This window comes from Giraffa tippelskirchi, chromosome X, assembly GCF_054371585.1.
Source record: "Giraffa tippelskirchi isolate mGirTip1 chromosome X, T2T-mGirTip1v1.2.pri, whole genome shotgun sequence".
Classification (NCBI taxonomy): Eukaryota; Metazoa; Chordata; class Mammalia; order Artiodactyla; family Giraffidae; genus Giraffa; species Giraffa tippelskirchi.
The window spans coordinates 38441170-38454078 of NC_137289.1; the positions used below are offsets into that span (position 1 = coordinate 38441170).

Consider the following 12909-nt stretch of genomic DNA (forward strand, 5'->3'; position numbering starts at 1 on the left):
GGGGCACCTACCCGCTGGGGAGTTCATCTTTCAGTGTCCTATGCTTTTGCCTTTTCATACTGTTCCTGGGGTTCTCAAGGCAAGAATACTGAGGTAGTTTGCCATTCCCTTCTCCAGTGGACCACATTTTGGCTGAACTCTCCACGATGACCTGTCCTTCTTGGGTGGCCCTACACGGCATGTCTCATAGTTTCACTGAGTTGGACAAGGCTGTGGTCCATGTGATCAGGTTGGTTAGTTTTCTGTGATTGTGGTTTCAGTCTGTCTGCCCTCTGATGGAGAAGCATAAGAGGCTTATGGAAGCTTCCTGATGGGAGAGACTGACTGAGGGGGAAACTGGGTCTTGTTCTGATGGGCAGAGGCATGCTCAGTAAATCTTTAATCCACCTTTCTGTTGATGGGTGGAGCTGTGCTCGCTCTTTCTTATTTACCTAGGGCCAAACTATGGTGGAGGTAATGAAGATAATGGCGACCTCCTTCAAAAGGCCCCATGCATGTACTGCTACACTCAGTGCCCCCAACCCTGCAGCAGGCCACCACCAACCCACATCTCCACTGGAGACTCCTGCACACTCCCAGGCAAGTCTGGGTCAGTCTCTTGTGGGGTCAGTGCTCCTTTCTCCTGGGTCCTGGTGTGCACAAGGTTCTGTTTGTGCCCTTCAAGAGTCTATTTCCCAGTCCTGTGTAAGATCTGGCGGCTCTGTGGTCAGGCTAATGGCGACCCCCTCCAAGAGGGCTTATGCCATAGCCAAGTCTGCTGCACCCAGGGCCCCTGCCCCTGCGGCAGTCCACTGCTGACCCGTACCTACACAGGAGACACTCAAACACAGTTCTGTCTCAGTCTCTGTGGGGGCTCTGGGTCCTGGCGTGCACAAGGTTTGTTAGAGCCCTCTGAGCATCTCTGGCGGGGATGAGGTTTGATTCTAAATGTGAATTTGCCCCTCCTACCGTCTTGCTAGGGCTTCTCTGACCTTGGACATGGGGTATCTCCTCAGGGCCGCTCCATGCCACGCAACCGCGAAACCAGTATTAGCCAACACACTCCAGTATTCTTGTCTGGAGAACGCCGCTCCTTGACAGAGAAGCCTGGCAGGCCACAGTCTCCAGGGTTGCAAAGAGTAGGACACTACTGAAGCGACCCCGCATGCAGAGGCACAAGACTGTTTTTGCCTGTGGCAGCTCTGCCCCAGTAAGAGTTGACCGTGAAGGTGGCACAGCTGCTTGGCTTGCAGGGACCATGGCAGCGCCAAGTGTGCAGGGACACGGACTGCCTCCACCGCAAGAGTTATGGCCCTATCAGAGTCTTTTTTCAAGCCTCTTGTAGCTGGCGATCAGAAGGCCTCTTTGGCCAGTCTTTCTCCGTAACTCCACCCGTTCAGGCACTTAGAGGGCTTCGTTGCCTGGGGACCTTCTCTGTTGTTTGGCACATCGGGCACACAGAGGGGCCCCCCTGGCTGGGTCCTACTCCGTAGACTGGCGCATCAGGCACTTAAAGGGGCACCCTGGATGGGGTCCTCCTCTGTAATTCAGTGCGTCAGGTGCTTGCTGGGCCAGCCTCTCTATTGTTCAGCTGCCAATGCTGGCAGTGTGGGAAGAGAGAGGCTATGGTGATGGCTCCACCGCCAAACGTGACTCAGCAGTATCGCCTAGCTTCCGTGGCTGCCCGACTTTCCTCCACAGGCATTTGCCACCACAGTCTCCTCCCTCATATCCCCTTGATCAGTCTCTCCACAGTCAAGAGCAGCCCTCGCTTTAGGATTGCTCCACAATCCCTAAACTCCAGCTACCAGCCGCTGCACCTTCCAGGGGATCTGCATCCCCGTCTTGGGTATGTATGGCTGCAAGGACTGTCTGATTCTCATCCCACTTAGGCTGCCACAGATCAGCTGTTTCACTCTCAGCCTTAAATGTTTCTCCTCTGACTCCGACAATTGCCCCGACGTGGGGATCGGACCCTTGCTTCAGTTCCCCCACCTGCTGAAGGCAGGTCCAGTCCTACTAACACTCCTGTTTTTCCCTAGTCCCTTCATCCTACCAAGGTTTGGGTGGGTCTATATATTATTTTCCACTAGTCAGGGACTCCTGTCCGCTCTCAGCTGGTGTTCTGCATGCACCTCTGTGTCTGAAGGTATATTCCTGATGTATCTGTGGAGAGAGATGTACTCCGCGTCCACCTATTCCTCTGCCATCTTGTTCTTCTGTATGAATTTTAAAAATAATTTCAAAAAACCAGGGAATTAGAAAATTGAAATGTGTGTGAAATGTTTGTTTTGCCATTTCTATACTATATATCAGTCCCCATTTATATATTTAAATGTTTCATTAACTAGGATATGTGGAAAATATGTAAATAAACTGGGATATGTGGGATAAGTGTGATAGAGGTAGTGGATGCGTATATCAGTTTCTTCACTTTATCTACTGCATATCACACATAAACTGCTTCTGAAGAACTCCATAGTACACTTTGGGAGAATGAGAATAAACTGGGAAATGAAATTGCTAGGAAAATAATTTAGAACTTACCGAACTCTATCATGACTGACCTCGAGAAAACACTACAGCTGGGATCAAGAGGTTGGAATTTTGTAGATCCTCCTAGTTTTTCTCTCATTGTTTTGCTGAGAATCACATCCTTCACAGATTTCTACATCCAATAACAGTGGTACTGATAAATTGTTTTTAACTTTAATTTCTTTTTTTTGTGGGTGTATTCATGAGTTGCAATATTATATTTGTTCAGATTTACAACATAGCAATTCAGTTGTTTTATATATTATACTCTGTTTACATTTATTATTAGATAGTTGGTATATTCCTCTGTACTGTATAGCATATCCTTGTTGCTTAAAGTTCAAAGTGAATAGTTTAAAATATAATGAAATATTAAGTTCTAATGAAAACCATTGTAAATTACAAAGGACTGAAATCACAGTGTGCTTTCTCTCTCTCCAAGGATGTAGTAAGCTTGAAATCAATCTTTTAAAAAAGAAATAGGAGAATAGAATTATGGACATGGGGAAAGGGGAGGAGAGGGTGAGATGTATGGAAAGAGTAACATGGAAACTTACATTACCATGTGTAAAAGAGATAGCCAAGGGGAATTTGCTGTATGGCTCAGGAAACTCAACCAGGGGCTCTGTATCAACCCAGAGGGGTGGGATGGGGAGGGAGATGGGAGAGAGTTCCAAAAGGGAGGGGATATATGTATCCCCTAGGCTGATTTATGTTGATGTTTGACAGAAAACAGCAAAGTTCTGTAAAGCAATAATCCTTCAATAAAAAATTAATTAACTAAAATCACAAAAAGTATCTCAAACAAAAATAAAAGGAATAGGGAAATCACCAACTACTTTGAAATGCAGCAATATACTTATAGAAATAAAAATGTCAATGCACCAAGAAGGAATCACAATGGACATTAATTTCAGTAAATATTATCATAAGCATTAGCAGTCAAATACTTGAGGTAGAAGAAGGAGTCATCTTATTTCTCTTAATTGCTGAACATCGTCCTCCTTCTTACTTTGATGCAAGGCGCTAGAGACATGTCCCACAACAAGAAATGGATGCATGCATGTGTGCTAAATCTCTTCAGTTGTGTCCGACTCTTTGTGACCCTATGAACTGTGGCCCACCAGGCTCCTCTGTCCCTGGGAATTATCCAGGAAAGAGTACTGGAGTGGGTTTCCATGCCCTCCTCCAGGGAACCTTCTCCACTTAGGGATAGAACCTGGGTCTCCTGTGTCTCCTGCATTGCAGGCAGGTTCTTTACTACCGGCGCCACTTGGGAAGACCCAAGAAATGGATGGCGTGTATGCTAAGCCGCTTCAGTCGTGTCCGACTCTTTGAGACCCTACGGATTGAAGCCCGCTAGGCTCCTCTGTCCATGGGATTTTCCAGCAAGAATACTGGAGTGGGTTGCCATGCCTTTTTCCAGGGCATCTTCCCAATCCAGGGATTGAATCCGTGGCTCTTAACGTTTCCCACATAAGAAGGCAGTTTCTTTACCACTAGCGCCACCTGGGAAGCCCCAAGAAATGGATACCTGTACTTACATCGCCATGGTTAAAAGCAGGTGCTTGAATGGAAAAACATCAGGGAAACTATCACCCCACCTTCCCGCTCCATCTCTAGGCTGAGTGCCACAGGAAGGTTGTTATTTGTTCAGCCCTCCTCACTCCACCATACGTTTGGCCAATTGCTTTGGCTCATGGGCTACCAGTCCCTCATTGGCTGCTACTGTGGAGACTGTCGCTGCATTCACTGTCACTGGACTATCCCATCATCCCTGCAAGTTTGCAATTCAGTCCGGATTTTTTTTTTTTTTAAAGCCAAATGTTCTAGTTTGCAAACAAAAAAATAGGATAAGAGAAATCTAGATAAGGTAATTTCATAAGATATGGTGCTTGATTCCAGAAATTTAGAATTTTCTCATTTTACACTGTGTTTGAGTCCTATTTTACACATGGAAGTGAATTGGGATTGAAGAGATAGAATGGGTAAGTGTGATTTTTATATCTGCTACTGCTGGTGCAGTGGTAAAGAATCCACCTGCCAATGCACGAGACGAAAGAGACATGGTTTCTATCCCATGGTCAGAAAGATCCCCTGGAGTAGGAAATGGCAACCAGTTCAGTATTCTTGCTTGGAAAATTGCACGGAGAGAGGAGCCTGGCGGGCTCCTGGCCATGAGGTCAGAAAGAGTCAGATATGACTGAGTGACTGAACACACACACACACACACACACACACACACACACACACACACACACACACACACACACTGCTCTTTGTGTCCATGCGTGCTACCTCGCAACAGTGGTGCCCGACTCTTTGCAGACCCTGTGGACTATAGCCCACCAGGCTCCTCTGTCCATGGGATTCTCTAGGAAAGCATACTGGAGAGGGTTGCCATGCCCTCCTCCCGGGGATCTTTATGACCCAGGGATCGAACCTGCCTCTCCTGCGACTCCTGCATTGCAGGCGCATTCTTTACTGCTGAGCCACCCGGGAAGACCACACTGTTCTTTATCGGTTGCTATACACCACATAAAAATCTCTGGATGGTACCTAAGTATAGGTGGGAGAATGAAAATGAAAAAGGCCGATGAAACTTTTCGGGAAACCATTTTGACCATAAAGATCCCTAAAATCGCTGAGAAACCACAAATAGATATAACCATTTAGGAAAGTGACGAGTTGCAATACGCTAAGAAAAAAGTACATGATTTTCCATCGAACGAATGACACAACCGACACATATTGAAGCAAAGTTAATGAAGTTTTTAATGTTTTCGTTGGGGTGGAAATGTGCCTCTTCATCGCTACAGGTCTTTTCTCTCCAAGTGAGAGAAGAAAAGTCTGGTTTGCGATGTTCAGGCGGTCCTGAGGCAGTTTATCTGCAGCTGTTGTATCTGATGATCGCTTTAGTGGCCTCGGACATGGCATGCTTGCCGATCTCCCCAGGCAAGAGAAGACGCACAGCTGTCTGGATGTCATGATTTGTGATGGTGCGGTGCTTGTTGGAGCGGGCCAGGCGCCAGGCCTCTTCGGCGATCCGCTCAAACATATCCTTCACGAACGAATCCATGACGTTCACGGCCTCACGGGAGAGACTCAGGCCCGGATGGACTTGCCTCAGCAGCCTGCGGAAATAGATGGCGAAGCTCGAGAAGTCGTCCGGACGGGAGCGGCGGCGACGGCGACGGCGACGGCGGCTCTTAGCCGTCTTCCGCTTTGCCTTCTTTGGCTCGGCATCAGACGACTCTGGTCTGGAGGGCTCTGTTTCCGAGGGCTCAATTTCGGAGGTGCCAGTTTCTCTGGTGCTCAGGTCTTCCTGAGAGTTGTCAGAGGCTGGTTCAGCCATGTGGGAGACACCACCCCCCATGGCTCAGAGGGAAGACCAGTGCGGGCGTTGAAGGCCGTTGGCCGAGTTTATAGGCCCTGCGTTCCCTGACGTCACAGACACTGTCCATATCTGATTGGATAAAATGCAAAGCAGGGAGGCCTGTTACTATGGCAGCCCATGTCACTTCTCACTGGATGTCCCACCTCCCAACTCCTGCCACGCCCCTCCCCCACGCTTAACCCCAGTCAGCCAAACTCAGTGGTATCTTCAAACTTTCCGTGACCTCCACCAGAAAAATCTTTGAACTCTGCCCCATGTAGGAAACAGGCATCCATTCACCTCAGCTGATTTATGTCTACTATTGATGCATGAGAAGTTTGAAAGATGTCACCAAAGTCACTGAAGTTGAAAAATGAAATAATCAGTTAGAGCTTCCTAAGAGAGTCTGACTGACCTCCATAACTCAAGCTCTTTCAGGCATCAGAGAGACTCAGGTCACTTGGTGGATATTTTACTCCAACACAGAATCTTCTCCTCATTGACCTGCAGTGGCATGAGCAGAATGTCCTGGCTTCCTCAGCAGAGTGCTCCTGAAAATCCTAAGAATTAATTGACCAGCTATTATCTCCGAAACTTATCAAAACCAATGATCAATTTGAAGAGACTGACAAAATCCCATTCTCCAAATACAGAACACAAACAGAAATAGGAATACTTACACATACACAGTGAAAATATTTAACATTTTTCAAATTTTAAATTGTTTTCTTAAACATTATATAGGTCCCCCAAATACCACACATACTGGAATTGATTAATGATTTATAGCGGTTATTTCTCAAAAAATGATCACTCTTATTGCTGAAAAGCCACCAGGGTGAGATAAAATGAATAAAATGATAAATAAAGCAGCTAGGAGTAAACGTATCTAAGGTGGTGAAAGACCTGTACGTAGAAAAAGTAAAACCCTGATCAAAGAAAGTGAAGATAATACAAACAGAGGGAAAGGTTTACCTTGTTTATGGATGGGAAGAATTGATATTGTTAAAATAAACATGCTATCCAAGGCAATCCACATACTCAGTGCAATTGCTATGAAAATACCGGGGCATTTTCCACAAAACTAGAACAGACCGTTTTAAATTTTGTATGGAAAGACGAAAGACCCTGAATCGCCAAAACAGTCTTAAGGAAGAAGAGCAGAACTGGAGGAATCAGGTTCCCTGACTTCGAACTATATCAGAAAACTACATTAATCCAGTCAGTGTAGTATCGGCACAAAAACAGACACGTGGAACAGAAGAGAGAGCCCAGAAATAAACCTATGTGCTATGGTCAACTAATCTATAATAAAAAAACAGAAGAATATACAGTGGAGAGAAGACAGTCTCTTCAATAGGTGCTGCAGGGATAATTGGATAGCTACATGCAATAAAGTAAAATTAGAACATTCCCTAACAGCATATACAAAAATAAACTCAAAATGGACTAAAGACCTAAATCTAATACATATATTGTGTATGAAGTCATTTTAAGAAATAGAATCCATTAGATATCTTAATGACCTGTGTTCCTTTCACATTTGTAAATTCAGAAATTAAATGAATACATCAGTTATAAAAAAAACCATTAAAAATACAAAACAATTGGGTTTTGAAGAGATAATTGGGACCTCAAAGGACTCTGATACACAGAAAATCTAGGATGGAGAAGGGAAAAGCAGTTTGATGTTGAAGATTGGAAGGGGGAGTAACACTAGTAATTATTCACTTCAGTTGATGATTGAGGAAATAAGAGAACCTAGTGAGGAATCACCTTGCAATGTTGTGGTTCACTGTAAAGGCAAAATAAGGGAAATGGCTTCATAGCTGAATTAACAATTGCAAGTCTCAACTCGTGGATGGTGGTGTTGATGGGATAGGCATACCCCATTCAGAAACCTTTTCAACATTACCATTGTTTATGGATTCCCTTAAAAAGAGGACCCCAACACAGCATAGAAGTTAAGTGCAACAAAAAATTTCAGGAGAAAAACCTCATTTCACACTGCCTAGAATCAGAAGTTTCTACCCTAACTCGTTCAGATGATCTAATGTCATTCTTTTCTAGCCCTTATTCTGTTGTTTTTGAAGTGGAAAACCTTGATGATTTTCAGCTTAACATCATAGGGATGCTGAGGGCATTCAGTCAGAGAAGCTAAAAAGTTCATGTTGACTCCATGTCAGCCAAGGAGGGAGTCAAACTGGTAGCCACGGTCACTGAGCCACTCTACAGCGAGGTTATCCTGACTAAACCAATAATGGTCTTCCTGGTGTGTTCGGGTCTAGTGACAGTAGTGTAACAAGTATGATTATTTATCTACTGTATTGTTCATTTTATAAAACTAGTTAAGATCATTTAAATATCATATGAGTATTAGAAAATGGCCAAATAGTAAAGAATCCACTTGCAATGCAGGAGACTCAGGTTCAATCCCTGGGTCCAGAAGATCCCGTGGAGTAGGAAATGGAATCCCACTCCAGCGTTCTTGACTAGAAAATTCCATGGACAGAAGGGCGAGGCAGGCTACAGTCCATGGAGTCACAAAGAGTTGGACACAACTGAGCGACTAATACTTTCAACACTTTCAAGTATTCTAGAGCTCCTGTACAAAATGCTAGTGATTGGGTCACTTAAACAACATTCATGTATTGTCTCATACTTGTGGAGGCTCTAAGCCCAAATCAAGGTTTCATCTGAGTTGGATTTTATGCAAGGTGTGAATGCATAACGGGCCTCCGTTCCTGGCCACTTTTCTTGGCTTGTAGATAGCTGAAGTCTCCCTATGCCTCCCCACGTTTTCTTCCCTATATGTATGTATCTATGTCTGATTTTCCCTTATTATATAGATATAAGTCATTTGGATTAAAACCTACTCTAATGAATGCATTTTAACTTGATCACTTGGTAAATACTCTATCTCCAATTATGATCACATATGAGTATGAGTGTTTATGGCACAGATACATTAATTTTAGAGGCAGAAAATCAACCCTTGGGAGATATGTATTTTGAATTAATTGTGGGCATATCTCCTGCCTCTTCCATCTTATTTAGAGAACACTGGTGACCACTTATGAGAAACAAGGTGGCCCCACCACAGTCATTTTCACAGTTCTGTGATTGTTCAGTAATTTTGTTTTCGTATTTTATTTCTTTTTCTCTGTGTGAGCGAGAAGATAGTGTATCATTTTCAATTGCTACAAAGTATTCTTTACACCTACAGTTGTAATTATTTCCTGTTGTGTAGGATATAAGAATCTGTAAGTACACCACTGTCAGCCAAACATTGAGATGAAATCCTGATAATCCACGAAATCAAACTTTTCCTGAGCCCTTCAGGAGAGGGACAGGGCTCTACAGGACAAAAAAACAAAACACTTTCTTGAAACTGGCAGAACCTCATGAGATAAAGGAAAAGAATTGAGGTCCTTGGGCAAGATACTAGAGAGAGCCTCCCTGAGTAGTACAGGTATGAAGTGGACAGTGCCTTTTCAAGAATGGGCAATGAAGGTCTGTATCTTTTGGTCCAATATAGAAGAATTCTGATGGGCTATTATACCTCCAGGGCTCTCCTTGGTCACTGCAGTAAATATTTAGGAAATGTGAGTCCAATTATCAAGAACATTATTTGGTGTTTTGTGGAAAGTTAGAGAAATCTTATGAGAGAACATTTACAACAACTACCATGGGAGGGGGGGAAGGGGAGAAAAAAGAAAAAAAAATCCAAAAGAATCTACAGAACAAGTCAAAACAAAAATAATCAATGTTTTTCTTGAGTCACTGCTGTCAGAATCCTTTCCCTCGCTGGGAGTCACAGTTCACCTCACCTCCCTAGAAACCCCTCTAACACTGTGCTGCTGTCTGGACCTGCTGTGGGGGCGGCTCAGATTCTAATCTGGTCCTAATCTTCTGTGTTCTTGTCTCCAACGTCCACAGCTATCAGAACTAGTGCGTTTTCTTTTGTGGGAGCTCTCGATGACCTTTTATATATTCCATAGGCACAGAATCTGCGGATTGAATCTTCAGCTTGTACAGCTGGTGGGAAGGTCTGGGGTCTTCTTCCTTAGCCGCACTGCCCCTGGGTTTCTATTGTGGTTTCATTTCCACCTCTGCATGTGGGTCGTCCACTGGGGTTTGCACCTGAGGCTGCCCTGGAGGAGTTGGGTTTCCCCTGTGAGGGCCAGGTGTGGAGGTGGTGCACTTGCTTGGGTTGCAGGGGTTCTGGCAGCACCAGGTACTCAGGGGAGTTGGCGGCTACGGTAACAGGAAACAAAGTGCACTAGAAGGGTATCAGTTCAGTTCAGTTCAGTCGCTGAGTCATGTCCGACTCTGCGATCCCATGGACTGCAGCACGCCAGGCCTCCCTGTCCATCACCCACTCCCAGAGTTTACACAAACTCATGTCCATTGAGTCGGTGATGCCATCCAACCATCTCATCCTCTGTCATCCCCTTCTCCTCCCACCTTCAATCTTTCCCAGCATCAGGGTCTTTTCAAATGAGTCAGTTCTTTGCATCAGGTGGCCAAAGTATTGGAGTTTCAGCTTCAACATCAGTCCTTTCAATGAATATTCAGGACTGATTTCCTTTAGGATGGACTGGTTGGATCTCCTCAGTATCGAAGGGACTCTGAGGACTCTTCTTCAACACTACAGTTCAAAAGCATCAATTCTTCAGTGCGCAGCATTCTTGATAGTTCAACTCTCAGATCCATACATGACTACTGGAAAAACCATAGCTTTGACTAGACAGACCTTTGTTGGCAAAGTAATGTCTCTGCTTTTTAGTATGCTGTCCAGGTTGGTCATAGCTTTTCTTCCAAGGAACAAGCATCTTTTAATTTCATGGCTGCAGTCACCATCTACAGTGATTTTGGAGCCCCCCCCCACCAGAAAACTCTCTCATTGTTCCCACTATTTCCCCATCTATTTGCCGTGAATTCATGGGACCGCATGCCATGATCTTACTTTTCTGAATGTTGAGTTTTAAACCAACGTTTTCACTCTCCTCTGTCACTTTGATCAAGAGGCTCTTTAGTTCCTCTTTGCTTTCTGCCATAAGGGTGGTGTAATCTGCATATCTGAGGTTATTGATCTTTCTCCCAACAATCTTGATTCCAGCTTGTGCTTCATCATCACGTGTTTCTCATTATGTACTCTGCATAAAAGTTAAATAAGTGGAGTGAGAATATACAGTCTTGACATACTCCTTTCCTGATTTGGAACCAGTCTGTTGTTTCGTGTCCAATTCTAACTGTTGCTTGTTGGCCTGCATACAGATTTCTCAGGAGGCAGGTCAGGTGTTCTGGTATTCCCATCTCTTTCAGAATTTTCCACAGGTTGTTGTGATCCACACAGTCAAAGGCTTTGGCATAGTCGATAAAGCAGAAATAAATGTTTTTCTGGAACTCACTTGCTTTTTCAGTGATCCAACAGATGTTGGCAATTTGATCTTTGGTTCCTCTGCCTTTTCTAAATCCAACTTGAACATCTGGAAATTCACGGCCCACGAACTGTTGAAGCCCGGATTGGAGAATTTTGAGCATCACTTTGCTAGCGTGTGAGATGAGTGGAATTGTGCGGTAGTTTGAGCATTCTTTGGCATTGCCTTGCCTTGGGATTGGAATGAAAACTGACCTTTTCCAGTCCTGTGGCCACTGGTGAGCTTTCCCAATTTGCTAGCATATTGAGAGCAGCACTTTCACAGCATCATCTTTAAGGATTTGAAATAGCTCAATTGGAATTCCATCACCTCCCCTAGCGTTGTTCATAGTGATGCTTCCTAAGGCCCACTTGACTTCACATTCCAGGATGTCTGGCTCTAGGTGAGTGATCATGCCATCGTGATTATCTAGGTCATGAAGATCCTTTTTGTGTAGTGTTTCTGTGTATTCTTGCCACCTCTTCTTTATATCTTCTGCTTCTGTTAGGTCTATACCATTTTTGTCCTTTACTGTGCCCATCTTTGCATGAAATGTACCCTTGGTATCTCTAATTTTCTTGAAGAGATCTCTAGTCTTTCCCATTCTATTGTTTTCCTCTCTTTCTTTGCACTGATCACTAAGGAAGGCTTTCTTAACTCTCCTTGCTATTCTTTGGAACTCTGCATTCAAATGGGTATGTCTTTCTTTGTCTCCTTTGCTTTTCACTTCTCTTCTTTACACAGCCATTTGTAAGGCCTCCTCAGACAGCCATTTTGCTTTTCTGCATTTCTTTTTCTTGGGGATGGTCTTAATCCCTGTCACCTGTACAACGTCACGAACCTCCATCCATAGTTCTTCAGGCACTCTGTCTATCAGATCTAATCCCTTGAATCTATTTGTCACTTCCACTATATAATCGTAAGGGATTTGATTTAGGTCACACCTGAATAGTCTAGTGGTTTTCCCTACTTTCTTCAATTTAAGTCTGAATTTGTCAATAAAGAGTTCATGATCTGAGCCACAAAATCTGCCAACAAGGTCTCCCGACAAGATCTCTCAACTTCCTTCTTAGCCAAGCCTAAAAGACAGACTCTGTAGTGCAGCACATCAGGCCAAATACCGGATAAACTGAGAATATTTGTATGTAAGAGTACCAGGTACGGGATATTGTGCAGAAGATGTGCACTGCGAGTGAAGTCACGTAAAAGTCTTTTGTGCCACTTTCAGAGGGAAACTATTCGTCTTCCAGACGATCCAGTCGACAGGATTCAAATCACTAATAATAGTCAACTCAGCCACAAGGCAGGGCAGGGTCCCTTTGTGGAACTTAATAAAGAAGTTCCCATGCAAGCCTGTCTGCACCCTCTAATTTTCATTACTCAAATGTTTTCATTCCATCAACAGAGAGTTCAAATACAGACCATGGGCAGGCACTCGTGGAGATGATGAAGACTGCAAGAACACAGCATCCTTCCGGGGCGGTGAACACAGAATGCTGCAGGTTGGTGAGAAGATGGAGGAAAAATGGACCAGAGAATGAAGGGGAGAGTTCAGAGCAAAGATCTGGCTTTTTGGGGTGGTGGGAGCTGCTCCAG

At 44.3% G+C, this 12909-nt stretch overlaps 1 protein-coding gene and 1 pseudogene across 24 annotated transcripts in view; one reads left to right on the top strand and one right to left on the bottom strand.

Annotated features, from left to right (window-relative positions):
• Window positions 1-12909, top strand: part of LOC145536441 (histone-lysine N-methyltransferase PRDM7-like) — a 50017-nt gene that overhangs the window by 16263 nt on the left and 20845 nt on the right. For all 23 annotated transcript variants that reach the window (XM_081565847.1, XM_081565848.1, XM_081565843.1 and 20 more), the window contains one exon: window positions 12719-12815. The gene's annotated coding sequence lies outside the window, so the exon portion shown is untranslated. The remainder of the gene's footprint in view (window positions 1-12718; window positions 12816-12909) is intronic.
• Window positions 4669-9616, bottom strand: LOC145536022 (histone H2B pseudogene; annotated as a pseudogene). The gene has a single exon (XR_014075600.1). The product of XR_014075600.1 is annotated as a histone H2B pseudogene (transcript).